The sequence below is a fragment of the Phyllostomus hastatus genome, unplaced genomic scaffold (assembly GCF_019186645.2).
Source record: "Phyllostomus hastatus isolate PE091 unplaced genomic scaffold, TTU_PhHast_1.1 phas_contig_86, whole genome shotgun sequence".
Taxonomy (NCBI): Eukaryota; Metazoa; Chordata; class Mammalia; order Chiroptera; family Phyllostomidae; genus Phyllostomus; species Phyllostomus hastatus.
In genome coordinates this window covers 86,869,804-86,895,931 of record NW_025333977.1, presented here as the reverse complement: position 1 = coordinate 86,895,931, position 26,128 = coordinate 86,869,804, and the positions used below count along the sequence as shown (strand labels likewise).

Genomic DNA, 26,128 nt, shown 5'->3' with positions numbered 1-26,128 from the left:
AAGTGTTTTGACTTTTCGGCTCTTGGAGACACACCAATGCCTTCCCTTTGCCTGTATATACAGTATTTGTCCAGACCCAACCATTTCATTCTCCTTTTAGACTGTGGAGGAGAGGTTGAACAGCCTAAGAGATACAGCACAAGCTCCTTAGCTTGTATTCAAGACAGTACCAGCCAGGTTTCAGATGGCCTGCTGCTTGTCTCCCTCTGCCACCCTGCGTGTCCAGGTTGTGCTCCGGGTGTCTCTCCTTTTAGGATTTCTTCTCTCATCTCTGCCGGTTGAACTCCTCAGCATCATCTGAAGCTCAGCTGAAAAACTTCTTCTTTCTTCAAGCACCCTTACCCAAAATTATCCTCCCTTCCTTGCTTACCTCTCCTTGCCCTAAGCCAACAGCTCTCCAGACACACCCCTGTCTGTGGGTGTGTGAGTGTGGCTTTTCCCCCCTACTGGTCTCCTCCAAGGCAATCTAGCCTGGTACTTTGTTACCTCTTCTCTTTACCAAAGTTTGTTTAAACAGCTATTCTGAACCAACAAAGGAATAGATTACATTCAAAAGTCAATTTGACAAATAATTGCACTCAAGAAATATAATCATAAACCTTCAAATTAATTGATGAGTGACACACCTAGAAGTCAATGACTGTACTCTTTGTAGTTTTTGTCTTATTGAGAATGTACATGATTAGGGAGAAATTAAAGTGTTATTTATCTTTGGGCCATTATTGGCCACATGCCCATCCATATCATGGTGGAATATCAGCTGTGACTGCAAACTTAGAGGCTTGGTAGTCAGCCCCCTAACTGTACAGATGAATAAGCTTAGGCTCCAAGAGGGGCAGTAACTTGCTCAAGATTGTCAATGTGTCATTGCAGAGTCAAGATCTGAGTCCTGATCTCCTAACTCTTAAGCCAGCCTTATACTGAATTTGTTGCTAATCATTCTTCTTTTTAAGGCAGGGAGATACCATTTCCCTTTATGCTTCCTTAAAATTAAGAGTAACTCCCAATGTCCTGCCTTTGAGCCTGCCCTTTTCCCTTACAAGTTAAGCCACAAGGGGAGTCACATAACACAGCTACAAAGGAGAGAAGAGAGCCTTTCACTCTTTCCCCCCTTTTAACTCTCCCTCACTCTTCACCCTAATTCCTGGAATCCCATAACTAGATAATCACTCCTTTGCTGCTGCTGCTGATAGAATGCAAATACTCCATATAAAAGAGGCATAGTGAGTCTCATGAGCCATCAATGTCAATGTTACTGTGACTGTTGTTATCAGATCCCTCCTCATGTTTCCAAAGGGAGAGAGAAGATGCCATGAGAAAGGAAGGGACCCAAAGAGAGGGTAGAACCCACAAAGACACACACCTCCTAACTCATGATTCGGGGCTTGGTGCTGTCTCTGCAGACAGAGAGTGACTCCTAATAATTTGATGTGTCTTCCCTTTTCCCTTCCTGTTTAGCCCCCAGCATGTCTGAGTCATTTAAAAAAAATGGGATTTACCAAAACTTTCCTATTATTCCAAAGCAGGACTTCCTGCCATATGTATTAGATTTTTTTTTCTAGAGCTAGAAAGGATGCAGATGGGATGGGGTGAATTTTTAAGAGGGGGATTGGTAGAAAGAAGGCAGAGGGCATAGTAGCAACTGTCCACTTCAGGAACGATATTGCCCCTGACTCAAAGTGTGCAACTCACCTCAAAATGTTTTCCACATAAGAAGCAGCCTCTGTCAACCCAACCCTATGGAAAACTGCCCAGTGGCCTGGCACTAAGATGATATATTCAAATTACTCAACATCTTGGGAGTTGTTCTGCTTTGAGGAGTGGGGATTTTTTTTCAAAGGCTAGAGTTTTACTTCTTTTTTTTTTCTTGTGACTTCATTCAGTTTGTTTTCTTATAAATGTTATTCATATCTATAGTGTTGATATTTCCATACACATTGAATAAGTCTAAAAACCATTGACTGCTCACTGAACAAACCAGTTTTCAAAGAACAAGTGAGACTCACCCACCAAACATGAGATCATTTTTTCAAGTTTCATGACCTCTTTTCCTCACCTAAGTTTGTTGGACCAAATAACACAAACCACACCTCAAACTCTATTTCATGCTAGAGAAATTTGTATAAACAAAAGAAAATAAAAGGAGAAGTAGGAAAGGAAGAAACAAGAAACACAATATGCTGTTGCCTTAGCCCTAACATGTGACTTAGAGGTGAGAATAAAAGCGGATGTGGAGGTCTTCTATCAGGACAATTGCTGGTCTACTTCAGTGTCGGGTGGGCTGAGTCCCTGGGGGTAATGAAAGGAGGAGCTGGTTCCCATGACCATGGCAGCCACAGATCACAAACCCCATTAGTTTTTCTTGCTTTAAAGCTCTAAACCCGCTCTGACTAAAATGGTACCTAGCAGCGGCAAGTAGCTATTTAAATTCTAATTATTTCAACTAAAAAGGATTCGCTAGTTGTGCTAGCCACAGCTCAAGTGCTCAATAGCCACATATAGTTAGTGGCCATCATAAAAGGCGGGGAAAAAGTAGGTTTGCAGTTGTCAGCACTCGAAACTCAGGGTTTATTCTTGTGTTATTGTTTATTCATTATTGTGTTAGTTTCCATATGAGCAACTGTAAACCTACTTTTGCTCCACCCTGTACAGAACATGTCCATTCTCATAGAAAGTTCTACGGGACAACGCTACTCTAGACTCCGGATGATGGTTGTGATGATCTCAGTGTCACACACCCACCTGACATCAAAGACAAAGATGAGCAATGGCTCAGCCACTCTCAGCCAAGTGAGGGCTTCAGGCATAGGTCATGCCAGTGGGCTGCCCAGCCCCAGGGCACAAACACTATGGAGAATCCTTGGGGGGTGTGACGTTAGGGTCCCTTCTCAGAATCTGGTTTCTGCCCCAGTTAAGGAACAGTAACTCATTGGGGTGTGGGGAACCATGAGGCCCAGATACCAATAGCAGAATAAAACTATGCTCTAGGGCTTGTCAGTGTTTGATCTGGGTAAGAGTGTATGAGTAGAGATCAAAAAGAAATTCTGAGGCCTGACAGGTGTGGTTCAGTTGGTTAGGTATCATTCCTCAGAGTGAAAGGTCACCTGTTCTATTCCTGGTCAGGGGACTTGCCTGGGTTGTGGGGTCGGTTGAGGCACATAAAAGAGGCAACCAGTGGATGTGTCTCTCTTGCACAGATGTTTCTCTCCCTCTCTTTCTCCCTCCCTTCTCCTCACTCTAGAAAGAAAGAAATAAAATCTTTTTAAAAGATAAATTATGAGATTTCTTTTTTCTTTCTTTTTTCTTTCCCCTCCCTCCCTCCCTCCCTCCCTTCCTTCTTTTACTAGATGGTGTCTAAAGTGTCCTTTGGATCTAAAAGTCTATGATTCTTTCAAGGTAGTTAAAATAGGTGAGTTGACTTTTTTTTTCAATTACAGTTCATGAGTTGATTTTTCATGAGTTGAAAAATCAAAAGAATTTTTTCTCCCCATTGACAAGAATTAATTGAAAGAGAAACCATTTCTTCACAAAGTTTAAAAACTCTACAACCAGTTTATATATATAAACTTTTATTTATAAATATACAACTTTATAAATATATATAAAGTTATTTATATATATAAAATTGAAGTGTGTATATAAATCTGAATTCTTTCTTCTTATGCTTAGCAACTCTTTTCAGGCAAGAAATGGTCAATAAATATTGGCCTTGATATTAAAAAAGGCATTAAAATTAATGAAAATCTAAAAGTCATAAAAATCTTTAAAACTAGTTATAACAGGGGTTTTAAATTTATAAAAATAATACTGGCATTATTTGAAATTTAATTTGTGTGATATGCAGAAATGTTGCTAAAACAAAAAATATATTTAGGACCTGTGGACTGACTAACTGGTGAAGAATAAAAATGACATCTTATAAAGCTAATTTGTTGACTTATTTCAACAGATACATCCTTAAACAGAGTTGTTTCCAGAGGAGAAATCTGAGTAAATTACCTCACAAATCCCATTGCAAGTTGGCAGAACCACATGATTTCTGACGAGGCCAGAAAACTCTCTCTCTGCTAGGCTGATCATTTTAAGAATATAATCAGTATCCTGAAATTTTCTTCTAGTTTTCTGACTCCACGAGGAAACGAGGGTTAGGGTGGGGGTCCAGAAAGTTGTCTGAGTTTTAATCAGGTGATACAGGTTTTCCCAGGTTTTCTTGGTCTTTCTTGGTGAGGAAATCTGGGGTTGAAATCAGGGTGGATGAATAACACCCCCAGAATAATTTCATTCTGAGTTCTGAGAACTGGACAGTACCGAAGGGTTTAAGAAAGCATTTGTATAGTTTAAAGTAAAAGAGAACAGAATGGTCACAATGTCCTAAATTACAAACAAACAAACAAACAAACAAACAAACAAACAAACACAGGAAATTAACTTCCTCCCATTTCAGACTGCTAGCTGCCCTCCTGAGAAAGCAACCCAAACATTGAGAGCCCTGTTATCTTCCCTTTGGAATGAAACCAGTTTACTCACGGTGCCCTCTCCTCCTCCTCTTCTTCCCGGAGCAATGCTGGCCCACTCTGCAAGCCAAGCTAGCCTGAGGTGCTTTTTTACCCTGCAGCAAATCTTTGAACCTTCAGGACCAGGGAAGGATGGTCTGTGATTGGGAGGAGGCATCTCACATGGGCTGAGCTTGATGCTGCCTGAGCCTGCCTCCTGAAGTCGAAGTAACAGGAAGTTTTCGGTCAGTAGATTTCTGCTGCTTTGGAATGTGTGAGTCTGACAGATGAAAGCACCTTGACAGGGCTCAGCACATCACTCCTGGCTCCTTCCGCTGTCTGGGCTTTCCTGAAACTCGCAAAGCTTTTTTGGGGGGGTGGGGGGGTGGGGGTGTTTGTTTTCGTTAGTGTGATTTGATCCTTTATTCTACTTTTTTTGTGCATTAACAGGCCTATTTCTTGTTCTGCCTGCCCAGAGTCATGCTGGTTCATGTATATCTGCCCAGGGTCACGTCTAGTTTCAGTTTTTATAATTTGAGTATGCTACATTTATGGGGCTAGTCATTGCTCAAATCATGCTCACACTGAGGTGGTCCAAAGACTGGGAACAGATTGTGAGACATTCAGGCATAGAGAGAATGCTCAAGAAATTATCTGATAAGGTCTAATTTCTCTCTTCCCTCCCTCCCCTCCTCTTCCTTCCCACCTTCCTCTGTTGCTACCATGTGTCACACACAGCACCAGCAACATATGAATGAAAGGAACCACATTTCTTTTAATGGCTGTGTAACATATCATGATAAAAAAGCACCATAGTTTATTTTGCTTGGTTCAGTGATAAGTAATGGCAGTAATGTTAGAATTTACTGGGTGCTTTAAATCAATAGACTCGGAGTTTCTCACGGGTCAGGACCATCTCTGCAACAGGTTAGGTATTTTGTTAAGCCAACTCTGAGACAGAGTTTAGTGTGCAGTATATTTATTTGGAATTAAACACCCACAAAAAGGAGAGGGAAGAAATAGCATTGGGCAGAGGGAGAAGTAGAACTGTAAGCTGGTGGGACAGCTTCAGGCCTGCCCCCTTCCCTGGCCCAGGAATGCCCTGCATTGGGCCCCTCTGTGATCAGGCTTTAGATATGGGTCACCCTAGGAAGGTGGTTTTCTGTGGCAGAGGCAATCCCTGAAGGGGGCTGCCAGTGGAGGCTGGGGCTGCCAGTGATTCCAGCAGCTGGGCAGCATGTTCCCCCTTAAGGGGGCCTGCATGGGGCTTCTCTGTGTCTACCACATGCCTTGTTGCTCCTCAGCTGTTCAGGAACTGGCTAGATACAGCATGATGATTCACACAATGGAATTCCATGCGATTGTGAAGGAAAAGAATGTCACCGAAAAATGTTTAATGACACAATAATATGTTTAGTGATTTATTCAACAAGTATTTATTGAAAACTTATGATATACCACACACTTTTCTAAGTGCTAAAAGTGAAAAAAGTGGGTTACAAAATAGCTTGTATAATCTGACACACTTTTATTTTTTTGAAGTGTATTTATTGTATGTATGAATTTAAAAGTTAGGAAGAATGTAAATATTATTAACAGAGTTCTTTCGGATAATGTAGTGTGGATGACTTTTTTATAGTTAACATGTTTGCAAAAGATCTATATTACAATTGTAAAAAGAGAAATGTGTAAGTTATTTAAAACATCTACTTTTTGGAAATCTTTGTGATAATGTGACAAGGAAGCAAACAAGGACATATGTTTCCATTTATTTCTTAGGCATTTTATATTCTATTACTATGTGGGTAGAAAATAAGCAAGAATCTTTTCAAAATATGTAATGTGAACACAAAACTCATAACAAGAAACAAGAGACTAGCTAGGAAAAGGAAGATTAATTTCCAGATAACAAGTTCAATGGATTAGATGAGGAATTTCATGCACATAACACATAAGTATGATATTGGTTTATTTTTCCAATAATTGTTTTCTAATTGTGTTCTGCTAATCTCTCCTTTTCCTCAACCACATCTTAACTCAATCCAAAGCTCATCACTGAATTCTCATTACTAAGAATCTCAGTTCAGTTGGAAAGACTTAGATATTTTCTTCTTATCACCACAATTTAGACTTGAGACTCTAGTGGTTTGGGAGGCTTGGGGAGCAGCAGGGGGTTGGTTTTCTCCACAGTAATCCCCCTCCCAATTCCCTGTATACACTCCTATGAGAGTGAAGCAATGTCAACTTATGTGACTGGCCTGGGACTGGCTGCTGTCCCTTCCTCTGGGTCATCACCACCATTCACCATCTGGCTCACTGCCAGCGGCCTGAGTGTAGAGAGTGTGTGGTGCACAGGTCTGGCTGATGAGAGTCCTCACCCAACCCCAGCCAGCTCTCCTAAATCCTAGAGGGTGCTCTGCTCCTTTTGTTAGTTTGCAGCCAGTTTGTATCCTGCATTCTCATCCACACTCCAAGACCCCAGTTCTCAAGCTGAATCCATCTTCAGCACATTTCAGGAACCTGGAGCTAAAGGCAGATATATGTGTCCCCTCTCTGCCTGCCCATACCACTGCACCATGACGCTCCAACACTTTCCTTCTCTGTGGTTGTTCCAAGGCAATTTAACAAGCCTGATGACTAATGTGATTGCTAACTGTGTTACCAGGTGTTAGTCCTACACACACACTCAAACTTTCCAAATCCTCATAGGGCTCTCCACTCTCATCTCTGGGACAGGAACCACTGGAATGTGTCTGTTCACAAACACTTCACTAACTAAAGAGAGGCCTCGTTTAAAATTCACTTTTTTATGGGGGAGGGAGGGAGTTGTAGTGTCAACCGGGTGGAAAGGCGATGGCAGCACACCTGGAAGTTCTCAGAATTATAAATGCGGGTTACCCATTTCGTTCTAATCACCAGCTTTAGGAAAAAGACTTCTCAAGCCATGATGTTGTTCACCACATTTTTGGTACTTACTAAAAGTCCCAGGCATTGTCAAATTTACTCTTCATAACCACCCTGTGAATTATATGCTATTACTACACCCTATTTGGCAGATGAGGGAGCTGCAGGTTGAGAAGGTTAACTCACCTATGGTCACAGAGCTATTTAGAGGTATAGACCCCAGCTGGTGTGTTCTCATAGTCTACACTCTTAAATGCTAGGCTATCTTGTTTGAGTGCAGTTAGACCATCACTGTAAATTTCAAAGTGGTGTTAAAGCTCAGCTTCCAGATTAAAAGCAACTGAGTCAAACCTGAAACCTATGTTCCTGGAGTATCCACTTCCACACAATTCTCTAGAGCCTCTGGAAATTTCTCTTTTTCCAGCAGGTCTTGACTCTCTTTGCAAATTTACTAAACTGTATCAATTCAGGTTTTTTGATCTTTAGTAGGTCCTCTCTCATACTCAGCAATCCTTTTGCTCAACACTGACATTCTCATATCCCCTTCAGTTCCCATGGATGATAAATGCCTTACTTAATTCACATTTTTAGATCATGGCCATCAAAAGGTGACTTCTGAAAGCAAGTGTAGCTGTCTCCCAGGAAAGGGACATGCCAGTATTGATAGACTCTTATCATTAGAAGGGACTTTAGCCCATTTATGGATATTATATGAAATTATACGGAATAACCATATTCCAATAAAATAACCAGTTAGTCCAATTTTTTACCCAATGAAGAAAATCCTCTATAATACCTCTGGATGTCCAATATTAAGAGGCAGCAAGGCTATGAAACCTGTTGCATTTATCACAGAGCAATCATTGAGAATGCCATGCACAATTGTACGTGTTGGGTATACATCACCTCTGGTCTCAGTGTCAGGAAAGATCATACTTGTCCTAATCAACAGATTTGTTTTTTTTTTAAATTCATTTAAATTGTTCTTGCAGTACAATTTTCTATCTTTTACTCCCATCCCAACCCACCCACACAGCCCTCCCCTCCTCCCTCCCATTTCCACCCACCCCTAGTTTTTATCCATGTGTCCTTTATACTCGTTCCTATAAACCCTTCCCTTTTTCCCCTGAAATTCCCTCTCCTCTCCCCTCTGAACTCTGTCAGTCTGTTCTTGATTCCAGTGTCTTTGGTTATATTTTTGCTTGTTTTGTTGTTTAGGTTCCTGTTAAAGGTGAGATCATATGGTATTTGTCTTTCACTGCCTGGCTTGTTTCGCTTAGCATAATACTTTCCAATTGCATCCATGCTGTTGCAAAGGGTAGGAGCTCCTTTCTTTCTTTCTGCTGCATAGAATTCCATTGTGTAAATGTACCATAGTTTTTTGATCCATTCATTTATTGATGGGCATCTGGGTTGCTTCCAACACTTGGCTATTGTAAATTGTGCTGCTATGAACATTGGGGTGCATAGGCTCTTTTGGATTGGTGTTTTAGGGTTCTTAGGATATAATCCTAGCAGTGGAATTGCTGGGTCAAAAGGCAGATCCATTTTTAGTTTTCTGAGAAAATTCCATACTGTTTTCCATAGTGGTTGTACCAGTCTGCAATCCCACCAAAAGTGTACTAGGGTCCCCTTCTCATCACAACCTCTCCAACACTTGTTGTTTGTTGCTTTGTTTATGATGGCCATTCTGACTGGTGTAAAGTGGTATCTCACTGTGGTTTTAATTTGCATCTCTCTGATAGCTAGTGACATTGAGCATCTTTTCATGTATTTCTGGATCCTCTGTATGTCCTCCTTGGAGAAGTGTCTGTTCAAGTCCTTTGCCCATTTTTTAATTGGGTTGCTTGTCTTCTTAGAGTTCAGTCATATAAGTTCTTTATATATTTTGGAGATTAAACCCTTGTCTGAGGTATCATTGGCAAATATGTTTTCCCATACAGTTGGTTCTCTTTTTATTTTAATACTGTTTTCTTTAGCTGTGAAGAAGCTTTTTATTTTGATGAGATCCCATTTGTTTATTCTTTCCTTTATGTCCCTTGTTCTGGGGGACATATCAGTAAAAATGTTGCTGTGTGAAATATCTGAGATTTTCCTGCCTATGTTTTCCTCTAGGACTTTAATGGTGACATGGCTTATATTTAAGTCTTTTATCCACCTTGAATTTATTTTTGTGCATGGTGTAAGTTGGTGCTCGAGTTTCATTGTTTTGCATGTAGCTGTCCGGTTCTCCCAACACCATTTGCTGAAGAGGCTGTTTTTACTCCATTTTATGCTGCTGCCCCCTTTGTCAAATATTAATTGACCATAGAGAGTTGGGCTTATTTCTGGGCTCTCTGTTCTGTTCCATTGGTTCATGTGCCTGTTTTTATGCCAGTACCAGGCTGTTTTGATTACAGTGGCCTTGTAGTATAGTTTGGTATCAGGTATTGTGATCCCTCCTACTTTGCTTTTCTTTCTCAAAATTGCAGCAGCTATTCGGGGTAGTTTATGGTTCCATATAAATTTTTGAAGTGTTTGTTCTATGTCTGTGAAATATGCCATTGGTACTTTAATAGGTATTGCATTGAATCTGTAAATTGCTTTGGGTAGTATGGACATTTTGATGATGTTAATTCTTCCAATCCATGAACATAGTATATATTTCCATTTGTTTGTGTCTTCCTTAATTTCTTTCTTCAGTGTTGTGTAGTTTTCTTTAGACAGGTTTTTTACTTCCTTGGTTAGATTTATTCCTAAGTATTTCATTTTTCTTTTTCCTATGTCAAATGGGATTTTTTTCCCGGATTTCTGTTTCTGCTGTTTCATTGTTGGTGTACAGAAATGCCTTTGATTTCTGGATATTGACTTTGTATCCCACTGTTTTGCCAAATTTGTTTATTAGGTCAAGCAGTTTTTTAGCAGAGACTATAGGATTTTCTAGATACACTATCATGTCATCTGCAAACAATGACAGTTTTGCTTCCTCTCTGATTTGGATGCCTTTTATTTCCTTTTCTTGTCTGATTGCTGTGGCTAAAACTTCCAATACTATATTGAATAGAAGTGGTGAAAGTGGACAACCTTGTCTTGTTCCTGATCTTAGTGGAAAAGATTGTAGTTTTTGCTCATTGAGTATGATGTTGGCGGTAGGTCTCTCATATATGGCCTTTATTATATTGAGGAATGCTCCCTCTATTCCCACTTTGCTGAGTGTTTTTATAAAAAATGGGTGCTGTACCTTATCAAATGCTTTTTCCACATCTATTGATATGATCGTGTGATTTTTGTCTTTGCTTTTGTTTATGAGATGTATTACATTTACTGATTTGCGAATACCGTACCATCCTTGCATTCCTGGAATGAATCCCACTTGGTCATGGTGTATGATCTTGCTAATGTATTCTTGGGTGCGGTTTGCCAATATTCTGTTGAGGATTTTAGCATCTATGTTCATCAGTGATATTGGCCTGAAGTTTTCTTTCTTTCTTATGCCTTTTAGGATGATGCTGGCTTCATAAAAAGAGTCTGGGAGTCTTCTATCATTCTGTATTTTTTGGAATAGTCTGTGTAGGATAGGGATTAGCTCTTCCTTAAATGCTTAGTAGAATTCACTGGTGAAACCATCTGGACCTGGACTTTTGTGTGTCGGGAGTTTTTTGATTACTGCTTCAATTTCATCTGCTATTATTGGACTGTTCAGGCTTTCTGCTTCCTTTTTATTGAGTTTTAGAAGATTATATTGTTCTAGAAATTTGTCCATTTCACCTAGGTTTTCAAATTTCTTGGCATACAGTTCTTCATAGTAATTTCTTACAATCCTTTGTTTTTCTGTGATGTCAGTTGTAATCTCTCCTCTTTCATTTCTGATTGTGTTTATTTGGATCCTTTCTCTTTTTTTCTTGATGAGTCTGCTTAAAGGCTTGTCAATTTTGTTTATCTTTTCAAAGAACCAGCTCCTGGATTCATTGATCCTTAGAATTGTGCTTTTAGTCTCTATGTCATTTAATTCTGCTCTGATTTTGGTTATTTCCTTCGTTCTGCTTGCTCTGGGCTGTCTTTGTTGTTGTTCCTCAAGTTCTTGTAGACGTAGGGCTAGGTTGTTTGTTTGAAATGTTTCTATCTTTTTTAGGTAGGCCTGTATTGCTATGAACTTCCCTCTTAGGACTACCTTGGCTGTGTCCCATAAGTTTTGGGTTGTTGTGAGTTCGTTTTCATTTGTTTCCAGAAACTTTTTGATTTCTTCCCTAATTTCATTCTTGACCCATTCATGGTTTAATAGTATGCTATTCAATCTCCATGATTTTTAGTGTTTTGGGTTTCTTCCCTTGAGGTTGGTTTCTAGTTTCAGTCCCTTGTGGTCAGAGAAAATGCTTGGTATAATTTCAATTTTCTTAAATTCGTTGAGGGTTGCTTTGTGTCCTATCATGTGGTCTATCTTTGAAAATGTTCCATGTGTGTTTGAAAAGAATGTGTATTTTGCTTCTTTGGGATGAAGGGCCCTGTATATATCAGTTAAGTCCATTTCCTCTAGGGCATTGTTCAATGCCACAATATCTTTGTTGATATTTTGTGTGGAAGATCTGTCCATTTTTGATAGTGGGGTGTTAAAATCCCCTACTATAATTGTGTTGCTGTCAATATCCTTTTAAAGTCCTCTAAGATTTTCTTTATGTATTTGGGTGCTCCTATGTTGGGTGCATATATATTTACTATGTTTATGTTTTCTTGGTGGATTCTTCCCTTGAGTATTATGAAGTGACCTTCTGGGTCTCTCTTTATGGCTCTTTTTTTGGAAGTCTATTTTGTCTGATATGAGTATTGCTACCCCGGCTTTTTCCTGTCCATTTGCTTGGAAAATTTGTTTCCAGCTCTTCACTTTTAGTCTGTGTAGATCTTTTGTCCTGAGGTGGGTCTCTTGTAGGCAACATATGTGTGGGTCATGCTTTCTTATCCATTCAGCTATTCTATGTCTTTTGATTGGAGCATTTAATCCATTTACGTTTAAGGTTATTATTGATAGGTACTTATTCATTATCTTTTATGTACGTGTGTTCCTCTCTCTCTCTCTCTCTTTTTTCCTTCCCTTCCTTAAAGCAGTCCCTTTAGAATCTCTTGCAGAGCTGGTTTGGTGGAGGTGTATTCTTTTAGACTTCTTTTGTCTGGGAAGCTTCTTATTTGGCCTTCTATCTTGATTGAGAGCCTTGCTGGATAAAGTAGCCTTGGTTGCAGACCTCTGGTTCTCATTACTTGGAGTATTTCTTGCCATTCACTTCTGACTTGAAGTGTTTCCATTGAGAAGTCAGCTGTTAGCCTTATTGGGGCTCCCTTGTATGTTACTTCCTGTTTCTCCCGTGCTGCTTTTAAGATTCTCTCTTTGTCTTGAAATTTTGCCATTTTAATTATGATGTGTCTTGAGGTGGGCCTCTTTGGGTTCCTCTTGATTGGGACTCTCTGTGTTTCCTGGATTTGTGTGACTTTTCCTCTCATCAAATTAGGGAAGTTTTGCTTCATTACTTTTTCAAATAAGTTTTTGATCCCTTGCTCTTCTTCTTCTCCTTCTGGTATTATACAGATATTATATCCCTATTATACGGATATTATTATGTTTCATATTGTCTTGCATTTCTCTTAATCCCTCTTCATTCTTTCTGAGCCTCTTTTCCTTTTCTTGCTCTTTCTGGGTGTTGTTTTCTACTTTGTCCTCTTGTTTGCTAATCTGATCTTCTGCTTCATCAATCCTGCTTTTCATTCCTTCTACCATGTTCTTCAGTTCAGAAATTGTATTCTTTATTTCCTCTTGGCCCTTGTTGAGAGTTTCTATTTCCTTTTTCATGTTTATATAGTTTGCAGTGAGATTGTTGTAGTTTCCTTCTAGTTCTGATAGCTCATTGTGAGTTCATTGAACTTCCTGATAATCATTGCTTTGAACTCACTATCTGATAGTTGAGTTGCCTCTATTTCATTTAGCATTTTTCCTGAGGCTTCCTCCTTTTTTTTTCATTTGGGGATTGTTTCTTTTTCTTCCCATTGTTTGTGAGACTCTTCTTGTTAGCCTCAGCTTCTTAAATTGATCTGTTCTGGCTCCCTGGGTTTGTGGTGTGAACTTCTGTAGTAGAATTTCAGTGGGTTTCAGTGGTGCAGTTTCCTTGATCTCCGAAGCTCACTTGTCTTGGGCTGTCATTTAAGTTGGTTTTGTGTTTGCCTTTGGGTTTTGATTGTCGTTGGGTCTTTCTTTGGTGGTTCCTTCCCACCAGCTGATTAAATGAGGGTCACTCTGTCCACCACCTCTTGTATTTTGTTGTGCTGGTGAGGGCAGGTTGTGTTGAACCTGGTTCTTCTGTGTGTACAAGGTTTTAAGGATTCTCTCTTGCTCTTGTTCAGTTGTTTGTATTGGGTACTGTCTCTACTGTTTAGTTGTATTTCCACATAGGTCCTAGATTGAGGTTTGTGTGGTTACCACTCCCTCCTTCACCTTCTTCTGTTGTTATCTGTTAGTGGTTCCTTTGTTGTTGGGTTTCCTCTTCCAGTGGGTATCCTGGTGTTCACTGATTCCACCTACTCTTTCTTGTGATCAGTTGGAGGGGGAAGGCAACATGGTTTAAGACAGCAAGAGAGTATTCTATGATATTTACAGTAGCAGCCAGTAGAGAAGAGATAGGAGATCCTTTGACTATGTATCGTGTGAACTGTGATCTTCCACACAGCTAGCTGATTTTTAGAAAGGATGGAAAGAAGATAAGACTCTTGTTGGGGAAGGAAAATTGTGAGTTGGATCTATAAAGCAGTGAGGTTGTGGGAGGTCCGATTCAGAGGTAAGGTGAGAGTAAAGGATAGTAAATAGGTGTAGTGTGTGAGAGAATATAGTTAACCACTATAGTAATAAAGTTCAGGAAACTTTGAAATGGGCTAAGATCTGGGAGGGGTGTTGTGAAGTAATTACAACTGCATGGGACAGTAATTATTTACAATATTAGGGCAACAATCATATGACAGAATCTATGAGATTTAGGTAACAAGAATAGGGAGTACAGAACCTCGAGTAGTGTGCTAATGGGACACAGGTGAGTTAAAGGACTGTAGATTAGCAATACACTATGAAAGAGATATCAGGGCAAATCTGTCAAGTCATACAATATAACCAGCCTAGCAAAGCAGACTACACAAAAAGAAGAGGGATACTATCAAAAATACTATCAAAAAAGATGTAAGAATACTGGGAAAATAATAATAATAATAATAATAATAATAATAATACAAATATGCATTAACTTGCAGGTTCTCTGTAATAGCAGAGTGAAATTTGTCTCGCTGTCCCAGCTGTTGTGATGCCCCTTCTTTGGGTTCAACTTTGGTCTTTTCACAGATCCAGGATTTTGTCTCACTTGTAGATATTTAAAAAATAAAAATAAAAAAGGCAGACAAAAGAAGGAAGAAGAGATAAAATTGGAGGAAAGAAAGGAGGAAGGAATAAAACAAGAAAGCAGGAATGAGAGGAAAAAGAAATTAAAAGAGAATAAAAATAATACAAATTAAGAATTATTAAAAAAATAGAATAGAATTAAAAAGTCTCTTGGTTTCAAAATAGCCAAACTGGTTTTTCTGCTCTTGCTGGCTGTGGCAGGCTGAGGAGTGATTGGTATGGCTTTTCTTCCTTGGTCAGCTGTGCGCACTGTCTGGGAAGCTATCCTGGCTCCTCAGCCCTGTGCCCTGGGTGTGGGAATCAGGCCTTTCCCCAGGGTTACTGCTGTGGACGGGTGTGGGGATGCTCTCCCCGTGCACGTGCCCTTGGCCTGGGTGGCAGGGAGGCTGGAGCGATTGATCATTTTAGGAGAATTCCCCAAACAGTGTCTGTCTTTTCACTCCTTCCTCTTGAGAAATTCCTCCTATTCAAGCCTGCCACTCCACACAATAGCCTGGCTTCTCCCACAGCCCAACTCTCCAGCCAGACCGGTGACTGTGGGGATCAGAGCCTGCTGCGCAACCCAACCCCGCTGGTGTCCACAGCCTCCAAAGGTGCTCACAGCCCTTGTGTGTTTGCTAGCACCTGGATTCCTCCCAGTGCTGCTCAGACCTTGTTTGGCTGGGGAGGGAGCAGTTGTCCTGGCTCTCCCAAGGACTCTGGCAAACCCAGCAGCATGCCCTGGGCCTGGGGCTGCAACCCCTGGACTCCGTGCTGGTCCCTGGGACCCTACTGTGTTGCAGCACTCCTCTTAGGGTCCGGTTTTTTGGTTCTGCCACAATCCTTGGTCTCCTATTTTCACATATGCTGAAGTATGTTGGTTGCTTGCTCCTCTACTCCTTAGATCGGCCAGGATTTTCTCCCCTGTGCAGAGAGAAGCCGAATCTGTTCCTTCCTACTCTGACACCATCTCAGAGTCCATCTCAACTGATTTGTTTTTATCTTTTGGACACTATAGGTAAAAAACCTTCAGCAAGATTCAATCTTGCCTCCATTTTTACCACTCCATTGAAACTGCTTGTCAAATTACAAACAACCTCTATGTTGCCACATTCAGCAGACACTTCTTTGTCCTCATTTTAGTTGGTCACTCAGGGGCAAATGACGCAGCTGATGACTCCATCTTTCTTAAACTACTCTCTTCTCTGGCCTCCATAATACCATGTTCTCTTCATGCTTTTCCTGTTTCTCTGGTCGATCCTTCTCTGTTCCTTCTCCACATTGCTGTCTCATCTTTGGCTTGACCAATTATATTAGAAGACTCCAGGGCTCAGACCCAGCTCTCAGTTCTGAATCCAGCTCTAAATCTGCACTTCCATCAGGAATCAGCCACCCTTGTCTCCAACTTCAGTCGTTCCCACTACTCCCTGGTCAGAAGTTCCAAAATATAAAGGAACACTGTCTGAATTTAAGGGTGATAGTAAAAATTCCAGACCTGTGCCTTTTTACAAATGTAGCTGTATATCTCTGCTATTCCCCTAGAACCTCCTCTTTCTTTCCTTGGCCATCCATTTTGAAAGAACAGTGAATTAGTTCGTGGCCTCTCTTAATTTAATATCTGGCAAGTGTATATACTATTTATTTTTTAAAGTTTTTGTTTATTTTATTGGGTATTGGGTGGGAGATTCTGTGATGCAATTTAAAGCCACCCTCTAATCAAAAACATTCTGAGAACTTTTAAGAACACAAATCAGACTTTGTTGTTCTTCTGCTTAAAATAGTTCACTGGCAACCCTTTGCCCTCAGTGTAAGATTCAAGTGCCTTACCTTGGCTCCCAAGTTGCCCCTGTACTCTTCCCAGCTTCCTTAAGGACTATTTAGCCTCAATATATGCTCCAACCACATGGCTTTTGCCTTTGCTTTTCCTGTTAGTGGAAATCCATTTCTCCTAGTGTTTACCAGGGCTGATACCTTATACCCTTCAGGTGCAGCTCAGCTCACTTCCCCCGAGAGGTTTTTCCTGACCACCCTAATAAAGTACCTGCCCTTTCTACTCCACTTACTGTCTCTCATGGCATCATGTTTTGTTTCTTTTGTAGATATAACCAGAGTCTGGTGTTCTCTTATGTATTTGTCGTCTTTCATCCTCCACCCTTACTGCCTCACCCAAACTAGAATAGTTTTGAGTGAATGAATGAATTTCTAATTTGAAAGGTTTAGGGTGAATAAGATTTACTCAGTCCTGGAAAAACAACAACTACAACTTTGCATTAAGTAATGCATGGAAAGAGCCAAAAGTACGCAATCAGAGTGCTGGGTATGTGAAGGCATCTGCATTTCTTTAAGGATTGTTCTCAAATTTTCTCTGCTTTTAAAAACAACGTTCATCATTTCATTCTGATAACAAAATGAATGTATGTTCATTGTGGAAAGTAAAGATCACTATACTTCCTCACCCAGTGGTAAACACGATGAACATTTCAGTACAAAATCATCCATTCACAAACTATTTGAGTACTAATATGTATCACGCACAATTCTAGCAGGAATAAAAGAGAAAAAACCTCTACCCTCATTGCCCTTTCTGTGTCTCTTCCTTGCATTTCCCCTACATAACTGGGACCATTCTTATTCACAGACTTCCAAACCAGTTATTTATACTTACAATATGGTGTGGACATTTCCTATGGGCTTCTTCTACAAGGTAATTTTAATGGCTGTGTTAATCCTACCACATGACTATGCTATTAGGTGTTTGAATCCTTCAAGTTGAACATTCAGATGTTCAATTTTTCAACATTATAAGTAATTGCATGGAGAATATTCATGTATATAAAATCTTAAGCATGTTTCATTATTTCCTTAGTAAGAAGTCTTGGAATTAGAATTTCTGGCTAAAGAGCATGCTTATTTAAAAATTTTTGGATTTATGTGGTGAAATTGCATTCCAGAGAGTGTGTAAAATGTATGTTTTCCATAACAGTGTAAGAAAGTGCTAATTTCTCTACACTTTTAGTCAGGTTAGCTACCTTCTTAAAAAATGTCTATGAAAGATATTTAATTGGTATCTGATTTTTGTTTTAATTTCTACTTATTTGGCTAATTACATGTTTTTCTCAATACATTTCCCATTCATATTCTTGGTCCTCTTTTTTTGATTGGGGTTATTTATGGTTTTTAAATCGACTTATGGGAACTTGTCACAGATTTAGAATACTGACCTGCCATGTTCACTGCAGCTATTACTCTGTTAATTATTTGCTGTTTTGCAACTTTTTTCCCAATACCTTTTATATTCCACATCAATTATATAAATATTACCCTTAATAATTTCTGTCTTTATGCTTAAAAGGGGCTTTCCAACTCAGGATTTCATATTTCCTTATTCTTTTATTTCTTTCAGTTTTTCTCTTTATTTAACTCTTTTTATGTATATGCATATTGTTATGTACATATATGATGCATATGTATGTTGTATGACATGGGATAGAACTAACTATATACATTCAAATAATTAAACAATAATTATATTAAGTGGATGCATAAAATTTCATTCCATGGATACATCACAATTTATTTGATCCACTTGTGGTTGAACAATTATGTGGTTGGACAATTATCCCACTTTTTTCTCATTATACAAATCTGACGCAAATATTCCCTATAAAATTCTCCAGGTTCAGTATCATTTCTGGAAGTGTAATTTGTCTATGTGAGCGATTTCATTGTGGGGTAGTTTTGGTGGGAGGTGACTAATAGAGTGTAAAGGTCATCAGAAAGGAGGAATCCTTTGTTACTCTCAGCTCACTCCTTTCTCCTGTACTTGCCCACACTGTGCTTGGAGCCCTCTGAGGCTCTGCCTTGAAAAATGTCTTCTCCATCCACTTAGCTGCCTTTGTGGGTTCTAAGATGGGCGCCCCCCCTGGCTTTCTGTCATTCTATCCCATCTGCTTTCTGTTTTCAGAAATCATAAAAATCTCTGGTCTCTCTGCCTCCTGCTTTGAGTATTAAAATAGATTTACTTCTTTTTGTAATTTTACTGTATTTTTAATGGAGTTTGAGAATAATTGCTTTTTCTTTTTCTAAAAAATTAAAACACAGAATTAGGCAAGCTACTTTGCCTATTGGGATCCTATCTGTTCATATTACTAGGTTACACTCCCACTCTCTGGGCTTAGCTTATTGTAAATCCTGGCAACTCTGAAAGAAAAAACAGCCTTTGAGAACCTAATAAGCTACTGGGAGACTAATATTGTTTGTCACTAATAAAAACAATTATCTCCGAGTTTTAGCTTTACAATGTTTTCAACCAAATAATTGGCATGAAGATTCAAACACAGGTACCCAGCCATCTGGAACCAGATTCTCACCCTTAGTGTTCACTCCTCACTTGAGACTATATCCTGGCACTTAAGGACTAAGAACTAAATATAAGTACTTTTAGCTGATTGATCTACACAAGACAGCTTTTTTTAGTAGGGAGCCTGACTCACTGAAAGTGAGCCTTCATCTCTACTTTCTCCCTTCTCCTTTCAGTCAAATATGTTTAGACAGTTTCGCTGAACCATAACAAGCCCATCCCTCTGGTCCACTGCCCCAGTGAAAGGTCAAAGTGACAGTTGTGAAACGTAGCGCAGAAAGCCAATGAAAAGGCTAGAGTAGCTGGTGTGGTCTGGTTTGAGTGTTCTGCTTTAACAGACATATTAAAGCTGTTTGGTATTAGGGCTGAAACCCAGTGAACTAAATTCAATACTTAATTTCAGATGTTATTGATAACATTCCAGAGTTCAGTCATTAATAATAATATTGTTGGCCCTTCAATCTTTGTGTTATTTTGTTCAACCAACTTATTAATTATAACCTTAGTCATGTCACTTAAACTTTTTCCATAAGCTCACTGCAAATTTATCAGGTTTCACCTGACTTTGCCAGCCCACTGTCAATGAACAAGCTGTCTCTCTAAGTGGATAAGATTTACTGAGTGTGAGCACATGCATGTTTTGTGGACAACTGAAAGAAAAACTCAAACTTTGAAGTTATAGGTAGGGGATTTTGGGTAAAATTATTAGAAATAAAATTTGGGTATAAAAAGTAAGATTTGTGCATGAATGTTCAAACAAAAGCTTAATTCATTACAGTGCAACCACAGAATCACACCAAGTCACCAGTTAGACAGTATCAAGTCTGCTTTCATGTCCAAATAGAAGTTAAATATTCAGCTCACAAAAGTAGTACCAAATGATCATCTCTGTCATGATTGCTGGACAGATACTTATACCAGACAGACATCCTTAAAGCTTTTTGTTTTTAAATACCAGTTTGACTGGTTACACATTCCATCAATGTAATTCCCATCAGGGAATAAGGGTAATGAGAAAGAGATATTCTGCCTCTCCCACAGGTGTGGACAGAGTAGTATAACGTGTTTGAATTTTGCTGTGGGTTAAAAATGAGAAGGAACCTGGCCCCATGAATAGATTAAATCACATCTACTAGTGGAAGAATATAACAGTCAGGGTCAAAGAGGAAACTAGTAAAAATATGTTGGAGGTATTAAGAAACAAGAAAAAAGGTATTACAATAATTATCTTCCACTAAGAGAAAAAAGTGCTGTTACAAATTATTTCCCATGCATTTTCTGGCTGTAAATTTTACAGACAGCCTGGAGACATGACAGATATGTATTCTTTAGGAGAATTGCATGTAAATTGCTAGGATTCTGTTTTTGATCATCTCTGGGATTTGTGAATTTGTTATTGTTCAGTACTTAGCAGGGATGAGCATTGAAATATCAATGCATAGATAAGTATAATGTGTATATTTTTGTATGATTAATCAGAGGTATCTGTATGCATTATGTGAATTGTGCAAATATACCTTATAGATTTTTACTTCAACATTAAGAACACATTTAGGCAGAATCACTAATAATGAGCATTTGAAAACCATTTTTTAGGGTAGGAAACAGAACATAGAGTTGATACTGATGGTTGTAAACATTGTTGAAGACAGATTCATTCTTTGTAGGTTTCAGGATTGTCTCTGTTTTTTATCATTTTCTGTACCTGAGGAGAATGAAAAAGATTTTTTTCCAATTGTAATTTTGACCTACTTGGAATTACCAAGTAGTTGTGGGGTTAAAATATGTTGACATCATACTGATGCCCTTCTACTGAACTAGACAAATAATTTAGACTCTGGTAAGTCAAGAATACATGTAATCTCTAGGGGAACCAGTAAAAATATAGGAGGATATTGGGGCAGTAACCCTATTCTGTATGATACTGTAATTACAGATACATATTGCACACATGTTTCAAATCCTATAGAATGTACAACACAAAGAGTGAACCATATGTAAACCATGGACTATAGTTAATGCTTACATTGGCTCATCAGCTGTAACAAATGTACCACACTAATGCAAGATGTTAGTAAGCAGGGGAACCAGAAGTGGGGAAAGGGAGTAAATGAGAACTCACTCTACTGTAATATTTCTATAAACCTAAAACTACTCTGAAGCATAAAGTCTATTAATTTTAAAAGGTTACCCCAATACAAAACCAAAAAATTTAAGAGATTATAACTTCTAAATTAATAGAGAGAAAAATGGAGTGATAAAAGAAGGTAAAAAGTAGAGGAAAAGAAACAGAACAGGTAGAAAAAACAGAGAGCATATGGTAGAAAAGTAGATGTAAACCAAATATATCTTTAATAACATCAAGTGCAAATGGACTAAATTTTTCTATTAAAAGTTTGTCAGGTATTAATAATGATAAAATTATAATACATGCTATTTATAAGAAAGACTTCTGAAACTTAAGGACAGAGTAAAGTTAAAAGTAATAAGGACAGATATGTGTACCTTTTAAACACTGACTAAAATAAATCTGGTAGAGCTATAAAAATATTGAACAGAGTAGTTGGAGTTCATGTTATACTTCTTAATGATAAAAACTTCAATTTACTAGAAAGATGTAAAAGTTCTAAATTAATTTTCACCTAATAACATAGCCTCGACTACATAGACACAGCACAAATTGACATAACTATAGGAGATAAGGCAAATTTACAATCATACTGGAAGACTTGAACAACTTTCTAGCAAATCTGGCCTAATGGGTATATTTAAAACACTCTCCAATAATTATAGAATAAATATTTTTCAACTCCAATAAATCATTCACAACAGTTAACCATATGCTCTATCATAAAGCAAGTCAACACATTTCAAAGGTTTGAAATCTTGTTCCACATAAAGTACAATTGACATAGAAATCATTAGCCAAAGGGCACCTAGAAAATCTGATATTTGATAATTTATATAAATAATCTAATGTCCAAAATTCTATAAGTTGAAGAAGGACTCATAATAAAATCTAGAAGCTATTTTGAACTAAATAAACTGCAAATACCACAAACTTAAGTTTATGTGAGAAAGCCTTAAATGTATATATTATATATAAAAAAGGAAGATTTGCTTCCTAATATGCCAGAGTAATGCACTTAAAAAGTAAATCCTGCCAATAAAAGCTGTGCAATATAAACAAAACAAAATCTTCCCTATGCTAAAAGACAAAAACCAAATCAAACCAATAAAACAAAAACAAACAAACAACAAACCCCTTACCCCCCACAACTGGAGGGTTCTGGAGACTGAGCAAAGACAGGCAGATTTTGGAGGAGATTCAAAACTTGGAGCCACTGACCAACATGAAATGAATTTCTCATCATTTATAACTTTGGCCCAATGGCCATCACAGCCATAGTGGTGCCTAAAACTCTGATAGAAAGCCCACTGTTTTTCAGGATAAAGAAACAGGAGAAGTAGCCTCACCAAATATGTCCAGATGCCAAAGAATTAGGGGAAAACCTGGAAGAGAGAAGGAGATTCTCTAATTCTGTGTATGAACCTTGCATAAGACTGAGGCTGACCCCTGAATTATGCACTCACAGCACAGATTCAAAGTAGTGCAGCAAGAATTCACCTGAACTATGACCATTAACCACAGAAGGCAAGAGAATTCTTACAGATTGAATCTAACCATGTTAACTTCCAGAAAACATAATATTCACAATGTCTAGGATAAAATCTAAAGTTATTTTTCTATCTATATTCACCAGAAATATGTTCCTGTAGTTTTCTTTCCTTGTGTTTTGTTTGGCTTTGGTATCAGGATAATGCTGGGTCTTGGAATTATGCATTTGTAAGTGTTCCTTCTTCTTCTTCAGTTTTTTGGAAGAGTTTGAGAAGTATTCATGTAAATTCTTTAAATGTCTGATAGAGTTCACCATGAAGCCACCTGTTCCTGGGTTTTCTTTGTTGTAAGGGTTTTGATTACTGATTCAGTATTCATATGAACTGTAGGTCATCCAGTCTTTCTATTTTTTCATGATTAAGTCTTGATAGATTGTATATTTCTAGGAATTTATCTATTTTTTCTAGGTTATCCAGTTTGTTGGCATTTAATGAATCATTCATATTAGTCTCATATGATCCTTTTCATGTCTCTTCTTTTACTTTTGATTTTCCTTGAGTCCTCTCTCAGTTTGTCTTAGTCTAGTTAAAAGTCTGTCAATTTTGTTTACCTTTTCAAAAAACCAACTTTTACCTTCATTTTTCTATTGCTTTTCTATTTTATTTATACTCTAATTTTTGTTATTTCCTTCTGCTAATTTTAGGCTTAATTTGTACTTTTTCTAGCTCCTTGAGGTGTAAAATTAGGTTGTTTAATTGAAATCTTCCTTCTTTTTTTTAAAAGATTTTATTTGTTTATTTTAGAGAGAGGAAGGGAGGGAGAAAGAGAGGGCAAGAAACATCAATGTGCGGTTGCCGCTCACGCTCCCCTTCTAGGTCCCCCTTCTTGGGGACCTGGCCCATAACCCAGGCACATGCCCTAGACTGGGAACCCATCCAGTGACCCTCTGGTTCTCAGGCCAGTGCTCAACCCACTAACCACAGCAGCCAGGGCTCTTTCTTCTTTTTTAATGTGTTTATTGCTATGAACTCTCTTCAAACTCTTTTTGATGCATTTGATAAATTTCGGTATGTTGTATTTTTATTTTCACTTACCTTGAGATATTTTTAATTTCCTTTTTTAATTTATTCTGTAACCCAATGGTTGTTCAAAATTGCAAAGGAAGAAGTAAAAATTTCCCTCTTTGCAAATGACATGATCTTATAAAAAGCTCTAAATACTTCATTTAAAAAAACCTGATAGAACTAATAAATGAATTAGGTAAAGTTGTAGAATACAAAATTAACATACAAAAATCAGTTGCATTTCTATACACTAATAATAAACTACCCAGAAAAGAAATAGTAAAACAATACAATTTATAATAGCACCAAACAGAATAAAACATTCAGGAATGAACTTAACCAATAAAATTAAATGCTTGTATATTGAAAACTATAAAATATTTATGAAAGAAATTAAATAAGACACAAACAAATGGAAAGACAGCCAATGTTCATGGATTGGAAGAATTAATATTGTTAAAATATCCATACTACTCAAAGCAAACTACAAATTCAATACAATCCTTGCCAAAAACCCAATATTCACAATAATATTCACATAACATAAAACATAATATTCAGAAAACATAATATTCACAATGTCTAGGGTACAATCTAAAATTATTTTTCCATCTATATTCATCAGAAATATGTTCCTGTTGTTTTCTTTCCTTGTGTTTTGTCTGGCTTTGGTATCAGGATAATGCTGGCCTTTTTATAGAAATAGAAAAAATTCTAAAATTTATATGGAACCACAAAATACCCCGAACAGCTAAGTTAAGCTGGAGAAAGAACAAAGATGGAGATATCACACTTCATTATTTCAAAATATATTGCAAAGCTATAGTAATCAATATAGTATAGCACTGGCATAAACATAGGTATGTATACTAATAGAACAGAATAGAGACCCAAGAAATAAATTTGTCCACATATGGTCAACTGGTCTTCAACAGCAATGTGAAGAATACACAAGAGGGAAAACATAGCCTCTTCAACAAATTATGCTGGGAAAAAACTAAATATCTACATGTAAAGGAATAAAATTGGACCCTTATCTTATGCCATAGACAAAAATCAATGTAATGGATTAAAGACTTAAACATAAGATATGAAACTGTAAAATTCTTAGAAGATAACAGGGGGAAAGGTTTATGTATAACATTGGTTTTGGCAATGATTTAATGGATCTGACACTAAAAGCTTGGGCAACAGAAACAAATAAATAACCAAGTGAACTACATCAAACCAAAAATCTTTTGCACAGCAAAGGAAACAATTACCAAAGTGTACAGGACACCTACAGAATGGGAGAATACATTTGCAAACCATATATTTGGTAGGGGGTTAATCCCCAAATATATAAGGAACTCCTAAACCTCTATAGTATAAAAACTGATAACCTAATTAAAATATGGGCTAAGGACTTGACTACACATTTACCCAAAGAAGGCTTGCAAATGGTCAACTGATACACTCATATGAAAAAATGCTCAGTGTCACTAATCTCAGGGAAATACAAATCAAAACCACAATGAGATATCACCTCACATCTGTTAAGATGGCAATTATCAAAACAACAAAACATAACAAATATAGTTGAGGATGTGGAGAAAGTGGAACCTTTGCACACTGCTGGTGGGATGCAAAATAGTGTAGCCACTATGGGCAACAGTACAGAGATCCCTCAAAAAATTAAAAGTAGAACTGTATAGCATTTAGGAATCCCACTTCTGGGGTTGCTCTATTTATCCAAAATTACGGAAATCAGAATCTTGATGAGATATTAGCATTCCAGTGTTCATTGCTGTACTATTCATAGCAGCCAAAAAAATGTGGTAACAATCTAAATGTCAATGAACAAGTGAATGGATGAAGATAATGTGGTATATACATAAAGTTGAATATTATTCAGCCTTTAAAAAGAAGACATTTCTGCAACATGTGACAACATAGATGAATGAGGATGCTATGCTACATGAAATAAGGCAGTCACAGAAAGATAAGTACTGCATCATTCCACTTACATAGCATGATGTTTCAGTTAAGCAAGATAAATAAGCTCTAGAGATCTGCACAACACTGTACCTATAGTTAACAATAATGTGTTGTACACTTAAAAATTTATCAAGAAGATAGACATCATGTTAAATATTCTTATCACAATAAAATTTTAAAAATAAATGTAAAAAGCAATCAACATATGCCAACTCCAAGATGATCTGATGTTGAGAATTCAGACAAGCATTTTAAAGCAGCCATTGCAACTATGCTCAATAAAGGAAACGAAAATACACTGGAAATGAAAGAAAATAAGAAATCACAGAA

The 26,128-nt window shown here is 37.8% G+C and overlaps 1 protein-coding gene across 1 annotated transcript in view; it reads right to left on the bottom strand.

Moving 5' to 3' along the window:
- UPK1B (uroplakin 1B) overlaps positions 1 to 4,682 on the bottom strand; it is a 30,558-nt gene extending 25,876 nt beyond the window's left edge. The window contains exon 1 of the mRNA XM_045850786.1: positions 4,528 to 4,682. The gene's annotated coding sequence lies outside the window, so the exon portion shown is untranslated. The remainder of the gene's footprint in view (positions 1 to 4,527) is intronic.
- Between the last annotated feature and the right edge of the window lie 21,446 nt (positions 4,683 to 26,128).